General features: G+C 38.3%; 1 pseudogene; it reads left to right on the top strand.

Moving 5' to 3' along the window:
- The first annotated feature begins 21340 nt into the window (after positions 1-21340).
- On the top strand, positions 21341-21763 carry LOC145016857 (putative mitochondrial protein AtMg00860 pseudogene; annotated as a pseudogene).
- Positions 21764-22660: the final 897 nt, after the last annotated feature.

Below are 22660 nucleotides of genomic sequence, written 5' to 3'. Positions count from 1 at the left end.
AATACTTGCTTTGGTTTCATCTTGAAATGAATGAGTGTTGGTGGCAAGACTCTTTACTATATCTTCTAAGGCCATATTGGAACTTCTAGATTACTGATGCGAATTCGGATTCCGAAAATTTTGCAGAATCAATAAATTTTGTTGATGATGAAAATTTAACTGTTGCTGAAATCCAAGGGGATGCTAAAATTGCTATTTTTACTGAAAATTACCATTCCAGACTTGATTATTTTGCTGATAAAATTTTCTCTGCTGATATCCTCCAACCAATTTTACTTTAACAATGTCTTCTTGCAGTAATTGACACATATCACTTGGGTGTCCATTTTTCATGCAATTCCACACGCTTTAGTCGTAAACACGACTACTTTTTCTTTTGTAAGTAGTAGAATGGCTTTCGTTAGTTCATAAATTTGAGCTTCTAAATGATGTGAACTAAATTCTTTAAATCCTCATGGTTGATCAGTGTACCACTCGTCATTGTTTCTGTAGTGTTTTAACTTAACAACCAACTTTTCCATCAACTCCTAGATTTCAATTGGTGTCCTGTCATCTAAGGAAATTTTAATTTTATAAACCTACTATTTTTTTTTTAAATTTACCTAAATAAAAAATCATTATAAACCTACTATATAAATACCACAATACACTTGCTTCTATCTGACACAATTCTTTTCTCACAATCATACATTTGTATTGCTTGATCTTTTAAAAACCATGGTTCCTAAAATGCGGAATTTGTCGGAAGAGGAAGAAGAGAAGTTAGTAGTAGCATGAGTGACGATATTTTTTATGAAGAGTTTGTAACATTTTACACGATTTAATGGTTCTCCAAATCGTAACATTGATGAAATATATTCCAAGTATCGCGATATGAGCATAAAATATCGCGAGTTCATCAGAATTTATAACTTTGTTCTAAACAACAGACAAGAAGGCGATATCGATCCAGTTGTTGTGGCCATACATCAATATGCAGACATAAACCACAAACCGTTTACACACCTCAAAACTTGGCTAAATTTTAAGGATTTCCTAAAATGGATTGTTTAAAAAATGGGATTTAAAAAACTTTTTTTTAAGTTGTTTGTGTTTATATTTTTATGGTTTTTTATTTTATTTTATTGTAAGTTGTTTTTTAAATTAATGTAATGTTTTTTATTGAATAAAAAACTAGTTTAAAAAATATGTTTTCATTGTATTTTTATTGTGTTTTTGAATTAAATTTAATTTAAAAAAATGAGGTGTAATAATATGTTTAGTAGTAGGTATCTCATGGTTAGGCTAGGGGTGTGGTAACACTTTTATCATCTTGTTACATCATCTTTTTTTGTGTCACCTCATTTTTCCTTCTTAACACTTTATTCTTAACATTTGGAAGGAAGATCTAACATTCCTAGCACTCTATTTTTTTTCAAATTTAATTAACAAAAATGCATTATATTTTACATTTTAACCAAACCCATATACAAACAAAATTATAATAAAATAAAAAATACAAAAAATACAAAAGTGCAATATATTTTACATTTAGACCAAACACATATAATAAAAATGCAACATCGGTTTGTGCATTACAATAGACCAAACACATAAACAAAAAAGTTTTAAATAACAAAAATGTAATATATCTTACATTTAGATAAAATTCATTTCAATATCCAAAAAAACCTACAAAATCACATAGAACAATTTGTGTGTATTCTTTGAAGCAAAAATACCTACCAAATCAACCTGCTTGCTTCAATCCTTCAACTGTTTCTTTTTCCTTGAGGGTATCACCATTTGAGTCCCATATTAACACGATAAATAGATGTGAAAGGAACTCCGTTTTTGGCATTTATCTAACAACATAAATATTAAAAAGTCAAGGGGTACTGATAAACATATGATGATTGAACTTTTAAGTAATTCTATTGATATGTGTAACTGAAAAATATGAAGATAAAAGACTACCTTAGCATCAACATATTGTTTAGATATTCAGAAAAATTAAACATATGAAGATAAAAAAACTACCTTAGCATCAACACAAACTAGAATGTTTTTTCGAGACTTTGGTCTCTTCCAAAAAAGCACAAACTAGAATGATAACTTCTTTTTTAATCTTAAGATAGTCAAACCAAGGGCATCCTAAACATGAATACGGGAGACTTGAGATAAGAAAAAATCAGATAAGCATTTCAGATAAACAATTATGATAACACAAAACATAAAATTGTTGGATCAAAAGCCTTACTAGCTGAAGCACTAACATTATAGAAAATCACATATAAAAATATAAAAAATATACCATTGGTCAGTAGATATTCAGAAAAATTAGATTAGAAAAATATACCTAAACATAAAAATGAGAAATTAATGATGCAAAACTGAAGATATGAATTCCAAATATTTAGAAACTAGAACTCAGAATAATCAAATAAAAAACCCTACCTACCGAAAGTTGAAGCGAACTTTAAACTCCAAACTCCTATATTCGCTCTTCATTCTTCATATTAACAGAAATCGAATGGGGTATGGTATCTAGAAATCAGGAGTTAATTTCAAGAGATTGAATGACAAATGAAATACGATTCGAATGGGAGAGGCCGAGAGGGACTGGCGGTATCCAAAAATCGGGAGTTTAAAGAAAGATATCTATATGAGAGAGTCGACTCCTTGTCTTTTACATCTTTGATCGTTCGTCTTTCTAGGAATCGATTGGCGATTACAAATTTCATCTTTTCAATTTCTCACGCCCTAGTTTCCATAGAATCACATAAATTAGATTATCATTCGTTTCTCTCTCATCTCGCCAACGAGTTAGCAAAGGTAGTTTAGTGAGCCCCCTAGCGAGCGCTAGGGGGGCGGTGTTCTCCTCCTCTTAGCGACCCTAACAAGCCAATAGCAAGCATCCACTCTGTCTAGTCTTAGCGATATGTATTGTAGTGATAATATGACACCCACCATTATAATAATCAACTAGGCGAATGCCCGCGCGTTGCGCAGTGGGATAATTATGTAGTTTAATATGGTTATATATAGTTTAATGTATTGTGAATAAGCCATACATAAAACTTGTATGCAATTAAATAGCATGTATATTTTTTGATTTACAAATTTTTTATCATAATAAATAATGAAATTTAATTACTATTAGTTTAAAATTTTAAATGTAGTTTTTATGTACAGATTAGTATCTAATGTAATTTATTGATAATTGATTAGATATGGATTCTTATTTGTGGTCGTTTATTTATGTTGAACCTCATAAAAATACATATTTACCGACTTTTGTTAGTTTTACTATTGAATAGAAAATGGTGTCGTATTTTAAGTAAATATAAAAAAATCTTATTCTCAATCTATTTTAGGATAGTGACATATTTTATGTTAATATAAAAAAATCATATTCTAGAACTATTGAAAAAAAAAACGGAGCCAAATTTTTTAACTATAATTAAGTTGATTCCAATTACCAAGTGCTCAATCAAACATAATATCATTCAATAAACATCATAAGATATTACGTTATATTCAAATTACGGACATCATTTTTTTAAGAGTCATTCAAAATATATGAGACTATAGTGCCTAATACAACAATATAATAACCAAATGACCCTAACATATTTTAAATGAAATATAATTATAATATATTATCTATGCAACTAAATTAATACACAACATGTGGGATTCGTCTAATATATTGTATTCTTTTAATATATTATATTATAGTATAAACATTATATTTGGAAAACCACTTTGAGTTATATTGTAGTTTATAACATTAAATTTGTGATGAGCTATATTTGACACACATTTGTTTATTTATATCTATATTATATATTTAAAACAAATCTTATATAAACATCCAACCTAAATATTCATCTTCAAGTTTTCTTTATTCGCCATGTAAACAAACTTTTGTTATAAGGCTAAAAATGGAATAAAAGACACACTTAATTATATGATCATGATATATTGTATTTTGATTGGGGCTTGTACAAAACATACATGAACATATATTATTAATTTATCTCTTATTTTGGGTAATTCGAATAAGATAGCTTCAAATCCAACATATCAAACGGATTACCCATTTACTAAAGTCTAAAACCCAAAAACTCAAACATGTTCTAATACCATACAAATACATGATGTTTTAGCAAATTATTATCTCTTATGAATTACTATTGATTATGTATAATTAATTATTAAGAAGGTAAAAAGGTTTGAGAGTTTCAAATACATGAGATTTTAGCAAATTATTATAAGAAGTTTCACATACATACATTCAAAGAAAAATATAAGTTTTATAAGTACAAATATAAGTTTTATAAGTACGTAAATAATGGATGTCCTTCATAAGAGAGGTGTGTTTAGGCATTGATTCCCTAATAGTAGGCATTCCAATATAGGTATAGACGTATAGTTATATCATGTCATATGGTTTACTCCTGGCAAAAGCATAAAACAGAAGTACAGGAATTGAAAAAAGCGCAACTGATATTGAATTGTCAAAGTGACTAAAGTCGATGGATGCGAAATGATAAGTGGGTATAGTGTGCCATCAGAAAATGTACTTTTAGAATGATAAATTAAAAAAATGATCACGAGAGTTTAATGAATATATATTAATTTAAAATTAAGAAAATTTTAAAATTATATTTACTTAAAAATTACTTTCTATTTTGAGCAAATTAGTTATATAACTTTTAAATACATATCGTGTAAAATGTATCTCATATTTTGTTTTTATATTTTAATAATATATTTTATATATTAGTTTTTTATTAAATCACTACTAATAACGAAGACATAGCAACCTACCCGATGTCAAATACAATTTTAACCCGTATTAAAATTACGATTTTAAAAATTGGAAAATGAGAGGGTATTGATAGAATCAAGGAAAAGGCGAACGGACAGAAAGAGCATTGACTTGGGTGGTATGAGTGCTTTCATGTGTGTTTTGGGGATTGGAGGATACATGTGTACATGTAATAGATTATTATTTTCTTATTCCCGTGTTTGTTCTAAAACCACAAACGAATATTAAAAAAATATTGAACCTATTATTTATTTTGAGATAAAAATTATGGTAATTAACTAGATTTTTGTATATATTAATTTAAGTGTGTGTATGATGGCTATGGTAATTAACTATGATCTGAATTTATTATTTTATCGACTATTTTAGATTAATATTTTGAGAAAATTATAAATATAGTCATATTTCCTAATTATTTTTAGTTTAAATTTAGCTTTTAGCCAAAAATAACCAAGAAAATAGTAGTTAATTATGAGAAACTTCTATTATCAAAGAAGGTTTACGTTTTGTTCAAGAATAATTTAACTGAACTACTATTTGGATTAAATGAGCTATTGTTTTAGAGATCGTTATTGTTTATTATCCTAAAATATATAAAATTGAAAATTTAATTCTTTGTCATTTTCATGTTCAAAACTAGAAAAACGCTTTTAATGACGACTCTTAACAACAATCATATATTTTCTTGTATTCTTCCATTTTTTTTTTTGTTTTGTTGTATAACAAGCAATCTATTAGCATTTGTATAAATTTTTTTGGAAAAAATGCAAAAAAAGGTAACCGTAGGCATTTAAAATTACCTACAGTATACAATTTTTTAATGCACAAACTATGCATTAAGAACCTGTACACTGTAGGCGATTAATACCTACGGTTTCCTATCAATTTTTTTTGTTCAATACCTACGACTTGGGATATTGTAGTTTATTTAGAGCATACCGTAGGTTATTTCAATACCTACCGTTTCATTTCGAAAAATGTTTTTTTATAATAAACCTCCAAGCCGTAGACAATTTAAGAAACAATAGATGTTTTTATAAACTACAGTTTCTATTGCTATTTTTGGTTATTTGCAAAATTTTGGTTATTAAGTGAAAAGTAATAAAGGATTTTGGCTGTTTCTATTTGTGAATTAGTGTACATCTAGAACGCCTCGAATTCCACAACATTTTTTTTATTTCACCAAACATTATTCATAAATCCAAGTCATCACAAAATTATAATTAATTATTAAAACAATATCAAAGTCTCCCAAAATCCACAAGACATCATAAGCCGACAAATGTGTACAATAACGTTTCTACATTCCCAGAATCTACAAAAGTACCTGGAACACATTTAAATCAACATTGTAAGCAAAACGCTTAGTGAGTTCCCCAAAATACCACATACAAAAATAATTAGCCTCTCACGGCTAAATCTCGATAAGGACCCTCCGATCATGTGACTCAGTGAAGACCCTCCGGTCCCACGTCTCGGTATGGACCCTCCGTTCGTAACTCAATATATACAAAGAACAATATAACAACATAAGTTACAAAGACACAATGCATAATAACACATATCTCAATATAAGCAAGTAAGACCCTCTGGTCAATAAAACAAATAAGACCCTCCCGTCAAACATAAATTACCACATAGGTAAGTATAGTGAGAAGACTCACCTCGAATGCTGAAGCTCATTAAGAGAAATCCCTAACTGCGGTCCTAACAGATTCCCGAGCTATCCACACAAAATAACACCCAATTAGCAAATGGATTCCACTCAAAGTGTATAATCCAAACTAGGGGTAAAATAACCATTTTACCCTCGACTCAACATGAACCAAAACAGATGCCCAACCACAAGACCGAAAGATCCACAAGGCCCATTAATGGCGCACTTTTCCAAATTAGGCCCAACCCCGTATGGACCTTCTCCAAAAGTCCAATAATCACTTAGTCCCAAAAAGTTGATCTCATATGGCCCAAAAGGCCCAAAGCAACAAGGTGGCCCAAAGATGTGAGGCCTAAAACACCACAAGCCCAATCCCAATTAAATGTTGTATGCTAGGCGTAAATTCAGCTACGATGGGCATACTCGGCGAACCAGATTGCGACCCAAAAATGGAATGCTAGTCGTACCATCACCTACACGGGGTGTAACTCTACTTAATCCAAAACTGATTTCCTGACTTAACTATTTAAGCACTTTGCACCCAAACTTCAGGGGACCTCAAAATAAAGCTCTTAGTGCATAAAGTCAGCACCTTTATGCATTTGCATGACTCAATGGGACCCAATAATCATCTTAATCATTAAGACCCATTCTAATCTAACTACAACATGCATGGACTATTCTTAAACATCAAACAACCATTTTTAGGAACTTGGAATGTCAGAAGAGGCAAGATCTATTACTCCAAGCTCCTGGAGTAGATCCAACTCACAAGGAGAACTTAATATACCATAAAACTCTTAATCTTTCCCTAAACTCAAACTAGCATAATAAGAGATCAAGGTAAGAATTTTTTACCTACTGAAGCTTCTTAAGAGAGTGAAGATTCTGGATCTAAAACCCTAAGGCTACACCAAGCTTGATCACCAATATCCACCTCCTTGATATAACACAAAGAACCTTCAAAATCACCTCCAAGATCAAGAAAGCACCACCAAAGGATATTAGAGTTCAAAATGAGGTTGAGAAATGAAAGAGCCTTGAGCTTATAAGGATGTTTAAATAATGCCCAAACCCTAAAAATTTGGGTTTGGCACTCTGTTCATTACGTTGGCCATACTCCCAGCTTACATTGGGCATTACATTGGGCGTACTCACCCTTGTTGTGCCCTCCAACCATGCACACATCGGACCAGCTCGCTAACTTTTTCCACCAAGGGCCATTTCTGCCAAATATTTTAAAATGCCATGACTTCTTCATTTTAGGTCCATTTCCAACAAACCTTATATCCACGGAAAGGTGTCGAGAAGACCTACGCTTCTAACGACACACCATAGCCTTAAAACTTATCAAACAAAACCAATAAATCCATAAATGGCTGAGTTATCAAATTACAGTTAAACTCTTCGGCTCTAAAGCACAACCCGAACTATTTGATCACACAACCTACCTTATCCATATCCAAAAAGGCCCTAAAATGTTTTGTAACACCCGGTTCCTAGTATGTATTTAAAATCTTAATTTATGCTTTTTTATAGAAGAACTCGACGAGATGGGAGCCCCAAACTCGTCGAGTAGGAATTATTTTGGGACGCGGGTTAAGAAACCTACTCGACGAGTTGAGAGACCCAACTCGATGAGTAGGGCTGGCAGAATGAAACCCTAATTTTAGGGGTTTTCACCTTATTTAAACACATTAACCCCCAAAGGCTAGCCTCATTTATAACCTCCAAGTCCCAAAACCCTAGCCACGAAGCCCTAGTGCCTTGTGTGGGTTTGTGAGACATTTTTTAGAGCAAGCTTGTACATTTGAAGCTTGTATAAGAATAAGAAGAAGAAGCTTGAGGGCTTAATGAGAAGAGAGTAGATCCAGAAACTTCACTCCATTTGCATCATTTTCGGGTAAGCAAGTCTCAAACTTGCTTAATGATTTCTTAGATATCTTCATTTCACTTTTAAGGAGTTTTTGGTCCATGAATGTTAAATTTTTGGATGTCCTAAGTGGGTACACTTCTAGATCTAGGACCTTGGAGGGATGTCATGGCATAAAGGTGCAAACTTTATGGCCATTGGAGCCCCATGCTATCTCTGAGATGTCATTTTGGCCTTTTAATCCCCAAAAGGCCATGCATGGAGAATAGGGCAGAACCCTTACGTGTTCAAATGGTGTCTAGTGTCTAGATCTCCATTTGTATGCCTTAGTTTGAAGTATATATGGATTTTAGATCAAGATCTAAATCTCAAAGAATTGGGGTTTGAGCTAAACCCATTAAGGAATGCTAATAATGGGTAAACTTGGAAACTTTACCCTTAAAAGGGACATTTTCAGTATGTAGATGGAGTATGGAGCCTAGATCTGAAGGATAGGAGTTTAATCCATTAAGATGACTTAATAGACTGAAGAACTCATCGAGTCCATAGAGGAAGTCGACGAGTTGGGTTGAATGTCCCGATTCTGTAAAGGGTAAAACACGACGAGTTTAAGGATGACTCGATGAGTAGAATGGGAAAGTGCAGATACTGTAGATAGGAGGAACTCGACGAGTGGGATCACGAGTTCAAAGTTTTCTGATTTATGGAAATTGACGAGTTGATGGGATAACTCGACGAGTTGAGTCAACTCGGAACATTGACTTTGACCAAATGTTGACTTTAACCAGAGGTTGACTTTGACCAATGTGCTGACCTTGACTTTGACTTTGACCAAAGTTGACCATTAAGGGGTTATGAGCATGAAAGGGTAATTAAAGGAAATCTTTATGTGTAGGAGTGTGAGTGGGGTGGTTTTCAGAGCAGAGAACAGTTTAACTACTTCACAACATTTGAGGTGAGTTACCTTCCAGTAGAAGTGGATCGAAGGCACCAATGTAGTCCCACTAGTAGCTGATTATAGTTTACATGATTGTCTTTGTGATAATTGTCTGGTATGCCACTATCTGTTATGCGTTGTGTGCTAGTTTGTTATGATATTATGTGGTAGTGGTAGGAGGAGTGAGATAACCCCGTTATCGGTTGTAAGGACCGACAGGGTAGGTCGGGCACCCAAATATGTCTGAGCGTATGTTTATGCTATGTATTATGTGGTAGTGGTGGGGATGAAAAAGTCCTTGTAGCCGGTTGAGATATATCGTAGGGTAAGTCGGGAACCCATATATGTCTAACAGGGTAGGTCGAGCACCCTTATATGCTTGACAGGGTAGGTCGAGCACCCACATATGCTTGACAAGGTAGGCCAGGCACCCAAATATGTACGGTAGGGTAGGTCCACCCAGATAACCCTGGCACCATGTGATTATGTGGTATGATGGGGGAACTAACTAATCTTTGTGCTTATAGTTTTCAATTTTGGTTTCAGGTACTTCCTCTTCAAAGGGAAGGGAGTCGGCATGATCTTAGCGTATCACAATGCATTTTCTGCACTGGAGATCTTTAAGATTGTTACTCTGATGTTGTTTTATCATGATATGTTTTGACTATTGACACTTTAGATTTGATATAAGTAGATACTATGCTTGTTTTTAGACAAATGGTTTTATAATTGTTTATTTAAAATTGAAATATTTGGTCTTAAATTTTGGGATGTTACAAGTTGGTATAAGAGCCTTTGTTTGAGGGATTCGGACACACCTTTGGGGGTGTCTGAACTCAAATAGAGGGTTTGGAAGGTTTTTACATGAAATTTTTTTTTTCAAAATTTAAAATTAAGGGTTGTGAGAAAGAACAAGGTGTGTGATGCGTGCAATCGTCTGAGCTCAAGTAAGTTTTCCCCAAGATACCCATACATGTTATGTTATTATATGATTATGAGAACTACATGCTAGATTAGGGCTAAGGATCTAGGAATGATGCATTGTATGCCTGCTATATGTGTATGAAAACTACATGCTAGATTAGGGATAAGGATCTAGGAAAGATGCCTTATATGTCTACTGTCTGTGCTTATTGAACTGCATGATAGTATTGACTAGTCAGTGATATGATAATCTGAATAAGATATGCTTGGTTTGGGTTACTCAATGCCCGAATGCTTCTTGTTTTGTGATTGTAGGAGTCCTAGTTCTCCTTAACTAAGTAGTAAATGAATATGTTAAGTTACATATTACGAGGACCAAAATAATTTCTGAAGGTTAGGTTCAGCCCTATTTCACAGCTCTTGTCTGAGTCTAACCATTGTAAGGAGAGACCTCTCACTTGAAGAATTGTTTGGTCTTAGTAATATGTAATAGTATTCGAGAGCTAGTTAGGGAAAGGTAGCAGGGATTTCTTATGCAGCTGATGGCGGAGAGTGGGTCAGAGATTACCCTAGGGTAAGCCTAGGATGAGATTAGCATGGAGAGCAGTAGTAGTGAAAGGAACTTGGTGTAGTCAAGGTAGTTTTGAGGAAAGTATGGATAGATGTAGAAGGTAGTAATGGCCTGTACTACTGAAAGCAGAGGATCCATACTCAAATCAAGGAAAGCTGAGATTATACTAGGGAACTTATGGGAGTTGAAGTCTCTCGATATTATGTATGACTCTGATGATTGTGTGGTTTGTTTCAAAATGGTGGTGCCACGACATGGAGTAGGAGGTTCAGGGTCTAGGTCAGGTATGAGTACATGTACCACGATTGTTGGTGGCAGATTGTGCGAGTTCATCACATCTGAGATCACGAGAGGCATCCTTGAAGCAACCCCGGTGATTTTCGGGTCGATCAAGGATGGGATCATTGAGCTGATGGAGGATCACCTTAGGGAATTCAGGAGTGACATCACATTTGATCAGTCGGGAAAAGGATATCAGGGGATGCGGAGCGCCAGACTTCAGCGAGGTGAAGGACCCCATTGTGGCGAGACGATGGATCATAGACACTGAGTATGCATAGGTGACGAGCTTCTTCCCTAAGGGGTCAAAGTTTAGGTTTGCTGCTGGTTGTTTGAGAGAGAGGGCCAGAGATTGGTGGGAGGCAGTCAACGATCTTTGGGAGCTCCATCCATTGAGGCTATGACCTAGTTAGACTTTGTGACTAGATTCCGAGCTGTGTTTGCTCCAGCAGTGGAGATTCAGCAGCTAGCCAGGGAGTTCCTGGATATGATACAGACAACTGAGTTAGTGGCGGAGATTATAGCCAAGTTCAGGTAGAGGGCCTTACTGGTGCCTTAGTACACGGGTAATGAGGAGATGAAGAAAACCTGGTACCATGATATGTTGAGAGCTGACATTCGGAAATCTTTCAGCTACTCGCGATGCTCGACATTGGATGACATGATAGTGAGGGCGAGGGAGAGGGATATTTATAAAGAGCACATCAAGAAGAGGAAGGATGAGACGGGGCAGACGACCAGGGTTTCTAGGAAGAAACCCAAGGGATTTGACTCGAGGTCGAAGGGCCAGCAGGGCCAGAGCTGCTACGAGAAATGCAACAGGCCACATGAGGGACTTTACATAGCTAGGGGATCGGGCTGCTACAAGTGCGGAAAGTCTATGCACTTTAACAAGGATTACACAACCCCTACCCCCACCATTCATACATCAGACCTGATTTGCTTTCATTGTAATCAAAGGGGCCATTAAAAGTCCAACTGCTCGAGATTGACATCATGAGTACCAGTGGCAGCGCCAGCTCCAGTGACCCTGCGGATCACAGATGGCCGACAAGACAATACAGATGCTCTAGTGGTGAGGAGGCGAGCCTTCCAGCTAACCTCCGAGGAGGCGCATGTCACACTAAAAGTGGTGACAGGTATGTTTTTTTCTCCCTAACTCTTATTACATTTCTGTTATAATATTTATGTTTTATGTGTTTTATTTAGGATCGTTCCATGTGAACGGTATCCAAACTCAGGTGTTATTTGATTCGGGGGATACCCAATCATTTGTATCTCTTGCACTCAACAAGCAGTTGGCTGAGTCTTTGGGCATGTTGGATTGTCCTTTAGAGGTCGAGATTGTTGACGACTGGTCCGTCCGAGCATCCAAAGTTTACATAGATTGTGTTATGAGGATGTATAATGATCGTTACCTCATGGATTTGGTTCCCATTCCTTTGTATGGGAACAAGTTCATCATAGGCATGGATTGGTTGAGCCTGAATGGGGAGGTGATCGACCGTGAGTAGCAGTTGGTTCGTCTCAGGACCCCAAGTGGGGGAGAGTTGGTGATTTAGGGCGAGAGGCCGCAATGTGGGCCAACTATGTGTTCAGTAGCGAGGGATAGACGCTACCTCGAACAGGGACGTGAAGGTTATGTCACCTATGTTATGGATATCCGGGAGAAGGGTAAGGTCCCGTCGAAGATGTGCCAGTGGTGTGGGAATATTCATATATTTTCCCGAAGGATTTTCCTGGGATACCTCTGAGAGACAGGTGGAGTTCAGGATTGACCTAGTTCTGGGTGTGACTTCAATAGCCAAGGCACCATATTAGTTGGATCTTCCAGAGATGTAGGAGTTTTCTATACAGTTGTAGGAGCTGTCAGACAAGCGATTTATCAGGCCGAGTAGTTTGCCTAGTGAGGCCTTAGTCCTGTTTGTGAGGAAGAAGGACGGGTCACATCGGATGTGCATAGATTATTGGCAGCTAAATACAGTAATGGTACATAACCATTACCCACTCCTGAGGCTTGATGATCTCTTCGACCAGCTTTAGGGAGCATATTGGTTCTCCAAGATCGATTTGTGTTCAGGCTACCATCAGATGAGGGTCAGGGATGAGGACGTGCAAAAGATAACTTTCCGGACTTGCTACGGTCATTACGAGTTTGTGGTGATTCCCTTTGGGCGCACCAATGCTCCTGCCACGTTCATGGATCCCAGGAACCGCATATGCAGACCGATGCTGGATTGGTCTATGATATTTTTTTATTGATGACGTCTTTGTTTACTCCAAGATGCGGGAGAAGCACAAGGAGCACTTGCAAGAGGTGTTGGATACCCTGAGGAGGGAGAGCTTGTACGCCAAGTTCTCCAAGTGCGAGTTCTGGTTGCGCGAGGTGCAGTTTCTGGAGCACCTTGTCAACCCGAATGGTATCCTGGTGGACCCCGCCAAGGTGGAGGCGTGATGAGATGGGAGGTTTTGAAGTCTCTATCTGATATTCAGAGTTTCCTTAGTTTAGCAAGCTATTGTCGGAGATTCATACATGATTTCTCTAACATAGCGGTACCCTTCAACCGGCTAATGAAGAAGGTTGTAATTTTTCACTAGGAGCCTGAGTAGTAGGCGGCGTTCGAGACTTTGATATAGGGGTTATGCGAGGTGGTGATCTTAGCCTTGCCAGAGGGTGTTGAGGATTTTGTAGTATATTTTGATGCGTCCATCTCAGGTTTGGGTGCAATATTGATGTAGATAGGGCACGTCATTGACTACGCCTCTAGGTAGTTGAAGCCTCATGAGGCGAACTACATAACACATGATTTAGAGTTGGGGCGGTTGTTTTCGCTCTCAAGATTTGGCGGCGTTATCTCTATGGGGTTCGTTGTACCATTTACACGCACCACAATAGCTTAAGGTACCTCATGGATCAGCCGAATCTGAACATGAGGCAACATTGGTGGTTACAAGTGGTGAAGGATTACGATTGTGAGATCCTTTACCACCCGTGGAAGGCTAATGTTGAGGCTAATGCACTTATCCGTAAGGCAGCCCCGATTAGAGACATCTTCTTGAGGATGACGATGGTGACTCTGTTTTTGGAGCGGATCTGAGAGGCGCAGGTCGAGGGTATGAAGGAGGAGTGTTGGAAGTGTGAGCGGATCATAGGCCAGGTAGCCTCATTTGACTATGACAGCAGTGGGTTGCGGACCCAAAATTGGAGGATATGGGTTCCTTACTATGGCGGGGTATGCCAGGTTCTGATGTATGAGGCCCACAAGTCGAGGTTCTCCATCTATCCTGGGGCGACGAAGATCTATCCGGATCTTCACCATGATTATTGGTGGCCCTGCATGAAGCGGGACATAGCTTGGCACATGGAGTGGTGCTTGACCTACAGAAAGGTCAAGGCCGATCACTAGAGACCTCACGGGAAGACGCAACCGTTGGATATCCCTATGTGGAAATGTGAGGACATTACTATGGATTTTATCACGAAGCTTCCCAAGACCGCATGGGGAGTGGATTCGATTTGGGTCATTGTGGATTGGTTGACCAAGAGTGCTTATTTCATTCTGATCCAGGAGAGCATTTCGTCCGAGAAGTTAGCCGACATTTACATTAGAGTGGTAGTAGCTCGACACGGAGTGCTAGTTTCCATGATTTCTGACCGAGATGTACGGTTCACTTCTAGATTCTGGAAGAAATTTCATGACAAGCTGGGTACCCGTATGCTTTTTAGCACAACCTTTCACCCGCACACGGATTGTCAGAGCGAGCGGACCATCCAGATCTTGGAGGATATGTTGCGGGCGTGAGTTTTAGACTTTTGTGCTAGTTGGGTTACCTACCTTCCTTTGGCATAGTTTTCCTACAATAATAACTACCACACCAACATCGACCGTCCTCCCTTCGAGATGATTTATGGGGGGAAGTGTATAACCCTGATATGCTGGGGTGAGGTTGGGAAGAGGGTAATGGGGAGTACCAAAGTTGTACTCAAGATGACTGAGAGGATCCAGCAGGTCCGAAGTAGACTCTAGATGGCCCAGAGTCAGCAAAAGAGTTATGCCAAAAGACGCCAATTGGACCTGGAGTTCCAGGTTGAGGATATGGTCCTTCTAAAGGTGTCACTTTGGAAATGTGTCACCCGCTTCAGAAAACGGGGCAAGATGGGCCCCAGGTATATCAGAACTTTCAGGGTTATAGACCTAGTGGGCAAAGTGGCGTATAGGATGGATCTGCCAGCTGAGCTTAGTCAGATCCACAATACCTTTCATGTCTCCCATCTGCGGAAGTGCTTGGTAGATGACTCTGCGGTGGTCTCTCTAGAGGATATTCAAGTCGATGGTAGTCTGAACTACATCGAGCGACCAGTAGCGATCCTCGACAAGAAAATGAAGGATCTGAGGAACAAGAGAGTGGAGTTGGTGAAGTTGCAGTGGCAGCACCGCAAGAGCTTAGAATGGATGTGGGATCCCAAGGGTGAGATGAGGGAGCACTACCCAAAGATATTTCCATATGCAGTAGACTTTGAGGATGAAGTCTAAAATAAGTGGGGGAGATTTGCAATGCCCAGTTCCTTGTACGTATTTAAAATGTTAATTTATGCTTTTTTATAGAAGAACTCGACGAGATGGGAGCCCCAAAATCGTCGAGTAGGAATTATTTTGGGTTGCGGGTTAAAAAAACCTACTTGACAAGGTGAGAGCCCCAACTCGACGAGTCGGGCTGGCAGAGTGAAACCCTAATTTCAGGGTTTTGTACCCTATTTAAACACATTAACCCCCAAAGGCTGGCCTCATTTACAGCCTCCAAGTCCCACAAACCTAGCCATGAAACCGTAGTGCCTTGTGTGAGCTTGTAAGATATTTTTAAGAGAAACTTGTGCATTTGAAGCTTTTAGAAGAAGAAGAAGCTTAAGGGCTCAAGGAGAAGAGAGTAGATTCAAAAACTTCACTCCATTTGCAACATTTTCGGGTAAGCAAGTCTCAAACTTGCTTAATGATATCTTAGATCTCTTCATTTCACTTTTATGGAGTTTTTGGTCCAAGAATGTTTGCTTTTGGGAAATGGCCATCCCAAGTGGGTACACTTCCAAATCTAGGACATTGGAGGGATGTGATGGCATATAGGTGCAAACTTTATGGCCATTGGAGGCTCATGCAAGCTCTCAGATGTCATTTTGTTCTTTTAAGCTCTAAAAGGCCATCCATGGAGAAAAGGGTAGAAACCGTACATGTTTAAATGGTGTCTAGGGTCTAGATCTCAGCTTATATGCCTTATTTTAAAGTATATATGACTTTTGGATCAAGATCTAGGTCTCAAACAATTGGGGTTTGAGCTAAACCCATTAAGGGAGGCTATTAACGGGTAAAGTTGGAAACTTTACCCTTAAAAGGGACATTTTCAGTATGTAGATGGAGTATGGAGCCTAGATCTAAAGGATAGGAGTTTAATCTATTAAATGACTTAACATACTGAAGAACTTGTCGAGTCCATAGAGGAACTCGATGAGTTGGGTTCAAATGTCCCGATTTTGTAAAGGACAAAACTCGATGAGTTCAAGGATGACTTGACGAGTATAATGGGATAGTCCTGATACTGTGGATAGGAGGAACTCAACGAGTTGAGAAAGAACTCGACGAGTCAGATCGCGAGTTTAGAGTTTTCTGATTTATCACTACTAGAAAAACAGCCTTTCACGACGTGCAATGCGTGTCATAAAACACTTAGAGGACGCGCAAATCCATGTCAAGGAATGCCCTATCATAATGAGAGACGACACGCTTTTGCGCGTTGCCTATTTACGACACGCATTTACGATGCGCAGTTATGACACACATTTACGACGCATAGTTATGACACACAATGCGTATCAAGGAAGGCCCTGTCATAAAGGAAGACGACACGCAAGTGCGTGTCGTAACCTTACGACGCGCGTGTTTATGACACACAATGTGTATCGAGGATGCCCCTATCATAAATGAAGATGACACACATTTACGTGTCATAAACTTCAGTAACCATTTACGATATGCATTTCTGACCCGTCTTTATGATACTCATTTTCGCACAATACAAAAATATGTAAACAAATATATACCAAAACAATCAATTTCATCGAATAACATCATGTCAAAAAATTGTAATACATTGATATTAAGGGGATCTAATTGTACATTATTATTAAGATGTTTTCCTTAACTATATAACCTAATACTACATTTCTATTAAGTGACACCTTCTGCAATGTAATTCTATACAAACTAAAAAGATATACACAAAGATGATAAACATCAAATTCCAACTAAGTAAAGTTGCATCTTTCCTTTCATAATTCTTTAAGACTAATGAACCACTACTACGATAATTCTTGTGACGTGATCAAATAAAAGTCAAAAAATTAATATGCTATATAATTATTAGAAGAATCAAACATGGAATGTTCATTGTAGATAATACCTCAGGCTAATAAACAATCCTTGATCCTATGAACTAGAGAGTATATCATCACAATTCCATCTAACACCACCCATGAGAACCCGCAAAGCTACTCAACCAACATATCATGTCATGTAATGTGTTTTTTAGTCAGTATATTTTCACATGAAAAAAAAGTGAAATAAATAAAAATCGTAAGTACCAATAATGATGTATTATTTCCAGTGAGATGGAGCTTGTAGACTATCCCGTATTGAAATATGAAGAACCTCGAGCATAATATAGTTTCAAGTACACGCCCTCTGATTGTCTGGATATGTGCCTGCTCTTCATCCAACCAGGATTCCCAACTATTGTCTCCTTTCACTCCAACTTCACCTTTATACATAAGCCAATTAGTCCAATCATCAAAATCTTCCACAGCTGTGTTCACATATACATTGTATAGGTCGTACACTTGGTTTGAAATTGAACAGACCAATCTCCTTAACTCCTAACCAGCCAGCCAGATTCCTGAATATACATTGTACAATTGCAAAGTGGAATTCTTAAGGGATTGTGACTTGTCGTTTTTTTGTTGCAAAATATCTTCAACTCACCTTTACTTTCAAATATCTACAAAAAGTTTATCAAACAACGAAAATGAGTGTTTTGGAGGGAAATTATGTCTTTTACACACATAATAGATCAAGAATGTGTCCCTCAAATTTTATGGAAAAAATAACTAAAAGGGCCAGATCAGAGAAAATGAAAAAATACAAGGTCTTTTTCATGCAGAAAATAAATGAGGATTGCTCCAAAAAATAAACACAAAATATAAGATCTTGTATTAGATTAACCCATGATTTTTTGCAATTTTTTTTTGTAAAATGCAAGCTTCTTTTCAGGAAAAACTAAAAATGTTTAGGGTTTATTTGGAAGCAGTTAGAAGGTTGAGGGTTTTTTCGGAAAAAATGAAAAAATACAAAGTTTTTCATCGGTAGAACCTAGCAATACAAATTTTAAGTACAAGGTTCCCCCTTTTAGACACATCATCTCACCTTCTTCCCTAAGTACACTTTCAGCAGCCTCTTTGCTAACAACCAAAACCATCCCAAATGTTGTGCAACCACCACTCAAATTCACGTACAAGAGAATGAAGAATAAAAAAAGAACAGATGAGACACGAGGGATCACTAACCTGCCAACAGATCTTCAAAGGTAGTGGGATGGCAGGGGCATTTTAGGGAAATTCTAGGGCCAGTTGTCATGCTAGTCTATTTGAAGGATGAATCACCTTAGGAGGAGGCATCAGATTATTCTTCATAGAAGTTTCTATTCGTGGGAGATTGTAGCATCTCGAATAGATACTACTTTCTATAATTTTTATTTCCTTACTTGTATTGCAAAACTTTCTTAAGAGTAATACAATTTCCTGTTGATTCTTGGGAGTTTATCTGTTATCTTTTGGGTCCATAACAAATTGGTATCAGAGCAGTTCCATGTGCTTATGGCTTGAGAAAAAGGAGGAGGAAAAGAGACTGGAGGAGCTCATCTGAAAAGGGTGGAATCGCTGGAGCTGGAGCTGGGAACCTTGTATGATCGACTGGAGAACCAAGGTAATCAGATTCAACACCAAGCACACTCCATAGCTTCAATACATTTGAAGATGGACCAACATCAGTTGAAGACGGACCAAAAGTTGGAGGAGATCTTGGGTGCCTTGTCCAAAAACCGAACAACAATCAACCATAGGAAGACTACTGAGGAGGGACAACCTTCCATCGAAGAAACGCCGAAGGTCTACAGCGGAGCGTCGTACAACGATACCGGAGGAACAAGAAATAGAAATGGGGAGGCGAAGTCCATACCGATGGAACCAATTGGAGGTATTGGAAGTTGGATATGCCTCTGTTTGACGGTGAAAACCCCGAGGGGTGGATTTTGAGAACGGAATGATATTTTAACTTCTACAAACTATCCGAGAGTGACAAGATGGAGGCGGCCGTGGTGGATCTTGAAGGTGATGCCCTACTTCAGTTCCAATGGGAGCAAGGAAGACAACCGGTCACACGATGGAATGAATTGAAATCGCTCCTCCTTTGACAGTTCCATTCGGTTTACGCAGGTACGCTCTACCAACAGTGGTTAGCCCTAAGTCAAACCGGGTCGGTCCATGAGTACCATTGTCATTTTATTGAATTACTTGCTCGATCCCCTTAGAAACATTCTAGACGACGTTATCATGGGTCAATTCGTTAACGGGCTGAAGGAGGATATTAGAACTGAAGTCCAACTTTTTGAGCCCAGATCTATTGACCATGCGATGTCGATATCCATCAAGGTGGAAGGAACGATGCGATCCCAAACCCATCGGAAATCAAATCCACCCACCCCTCTTACCCAGAAGGCGACGCCACTCATCACCCCCATCAAAACCACCATTTACTCAGGTAACCCTAGATCCAGAAATAGCTCTAGTCAACATTCAACTAACCGAACCACTGAGATTCGAAGGATCACAGATCAAGAATTACATCAGAAACGAGAAAAGGGAATTTGTTATTGATGTGATGAAAAATGGAATCATGGCCATCGTTGCAAAAAGAAAGAGCTAAGTGTTTTGATCACCCATGAAGATGATGACCCGGAAACACAACCAACCCCAGATTCAGAGTCGGAGCCCGCAATAGAGATCCCAAAAGAAATTGTCTTGTTAGGTATCTGTTTAAACTCAGTCATCAGAACTATTAATCCAAAAACACTCAAGCTAACAGGAAAATTGGCAGGTTCTGAGGTCGTGGTCCTCATAGATCCTGGGGAAATGCATAATTTCTTGTCCCTAGAGGTGATACAATAACTTAACCTTCCAATAACACCCACCTTGGGGTTTTGTGTATCTCTGGGCACCGGGGAAGCAGTCACCGGAAGTGGAAAGTGCGAAGGGGTATTGCTGGAGTTACAGGGCATATGCATCAGAGAAAATTTCCTTCCCTTGACATTGGGAACGTTTAATGTTATACTGGGAGTCTAATGGTTGGAAACCTTAGGACCAGTAACTACAAACTAGAAAACACATCACATGAAATTCCAGCTAGGGGGACAATGGGTGACATTAAAAGGTGATCCATCTCTAAAACGAGCCAAGATAACTCTAAAAAAGATGGTGAAAACTCTTGGATTAGTGGGTGGGGGAATTTGGGTGCAACTCAACCTCATTGAACAACATTCATCCATCCAGAATTTACCAGTTTGCCTAGAATACCTGAAACAAATAGTTCATCAATATGCATCAGTGTTCTCATGGAAAGGGGGAATGCCCCCCCCCCCCTGAGGAACCAGCAACATACGATTCAGTTAAAGGAAGGAACTGAACCTGTGTCCGTTAGACCCTACCAATACACCCACACTCAAAAGGAAGAAATCGAAAGGCTATTACATGATATGCTCAAATCAGGTATCATTCAGCTTTCTCGGAGCCCGTTTTCAAGTCCAATCCTCCTGGTTAAAAAAACTGGTCATGGAGGTTCTGTTACCACAATCTTAACAAGTTGACTATTAAGAACAAATTTCTGATACCAATCATAAAGGAGTTGTTGGACGAATTGCATGGATCTAGTGTGTTCTCCAAGTTAGACCTGAAGTCGGGGTATCATCAAATCAAGATGAAGGAATAAGACATTCCGAAAACAGCCTTTTGATACCATGAAGGTCATTACGAATTCAAGGTAATGCCTTTCGGCCTTAGCAACGTGCCAGCAACCTTCCAATCAGTGATGAACGAGGTGTTCAAACCTTATTTACGCAAGTTTGTATTGGTATTCTTTGACGACATCCTAGTGTACATCTAAAGTGAGAGTTTGCATCAGACACACATGGAACTAGTCCTGCAAACACTAGACCAACACCAATTTTTCACAAGCCCAAACAAATGTGTATTGGGTAAGCTGCAAATCGCTTATTTGGGGCACATGATATTGGAACAAGGGGTTGTTGTTGACAATGAGAAGATTAAGGCGATTGAAGCCTGGCCATCCCCAACAACCTTGAAGGAGCTGAGGGGATTCTTGGGCCTAGCCGGGTGTTACAGGAAATTCATCAAAGGATACACAAATACTGCCTCTCCATTGACATATCAGCTCAAGAAGGAAAAGTTTGGGTGGAACGCAGCTGCAAAAGATTCTTTTCATGCCTTAAAAACAACCTTGGTGAATACTCCTATACTTGCCCTGCAAAACTTCAACAAGTTTTTCATTGTGGAAACTGATGCTTCCGAGACCGGATTGGGTCCATGTTGATACAAGAAGGGCTTCCCATAGCTTATTACAGCCAAGTGTTGGGAGTACGGAATAGATTCAAATTGATCTATGAAAAAGAATTAATAGCCATAGTATTGGCTGTAAGAAGGTGGAGGAACTACTTACTGGGCAGACACTTCGTCATTAGAATCGATCAAACGAGCTTAAAGTTTCTGATGGAACAAAGAGAGGTAGGACCAGAATACCAAAAATGGATGTACAAGATTTTGGGGTTTGATTTCGATATCCAATACAAACCCGGATCCATGAACAACGTTGTCGATGCTCTGTCATGTGCAACCCCAGCAGAGGCATAATTATAATCATTACAATCCTTGTGGTTCGTGCCAATGAAGGAATTAGAGGCGGAAGTGGCTAATGACCCCTTCATTCAATAAATCATAACTGACATTACAGAAGGAGAGAGAGATCATACATGATACAACTGGGAGAATGGGAAATTGTGGTATAAGGGCAAAATGGTCATACCCCAAAAATCAAGATTTGTCTAGGTATTACTCAAGGAGTTTCATGACTCCGTGTTAGGAGGGCATGAAGGAGAATTCAGAACCTATCAAAGGTTGGCAGCTGAGTGGTTTTGGGTCGGCATAAGAAAGGTGATTCAAAAGTATGTACAAAGGTGTATCACGTGCCATACACAAAAATCCTTGAATACCCACCCGACTGGATTGCTCCAGCCCTTGCCCATTCCTAATCATGTGTGGGATGAAGTTTCGATGAATTTCATTGAAGGATTACCAAAATCAGAAGGGAACAACTCTATTTTGGTGGTGGTAGATCGACTCACTAAATACTCCTATTTCATCGCGATCAAACACCCGTTTACAGCGTCAACCGTAGCCACCACCTTCATCAATGAAATTGTGAGATTGCACA

Source organism: Lactuca saligna, chromosome 9 (assembly GCF_052625555.1).
Source record: "Lactuca saligna cultivar CGN05327 chromosome 9, ASM5262555v1, whole genome shotgun sequence".
In the NCBI taxonomy this organism is placed as follows: Eukaryota; Viridiplantae; Streptophyta; class Magnoliopsida; order Asterales; family Asteraceae; genus Lactuca; species Lactuca saligna.
The sequence above is the reverse complement of the archived record's forward strand: the minus strand, read 5'-3'. Positions and strand labels throughout refer to the sequence as shown.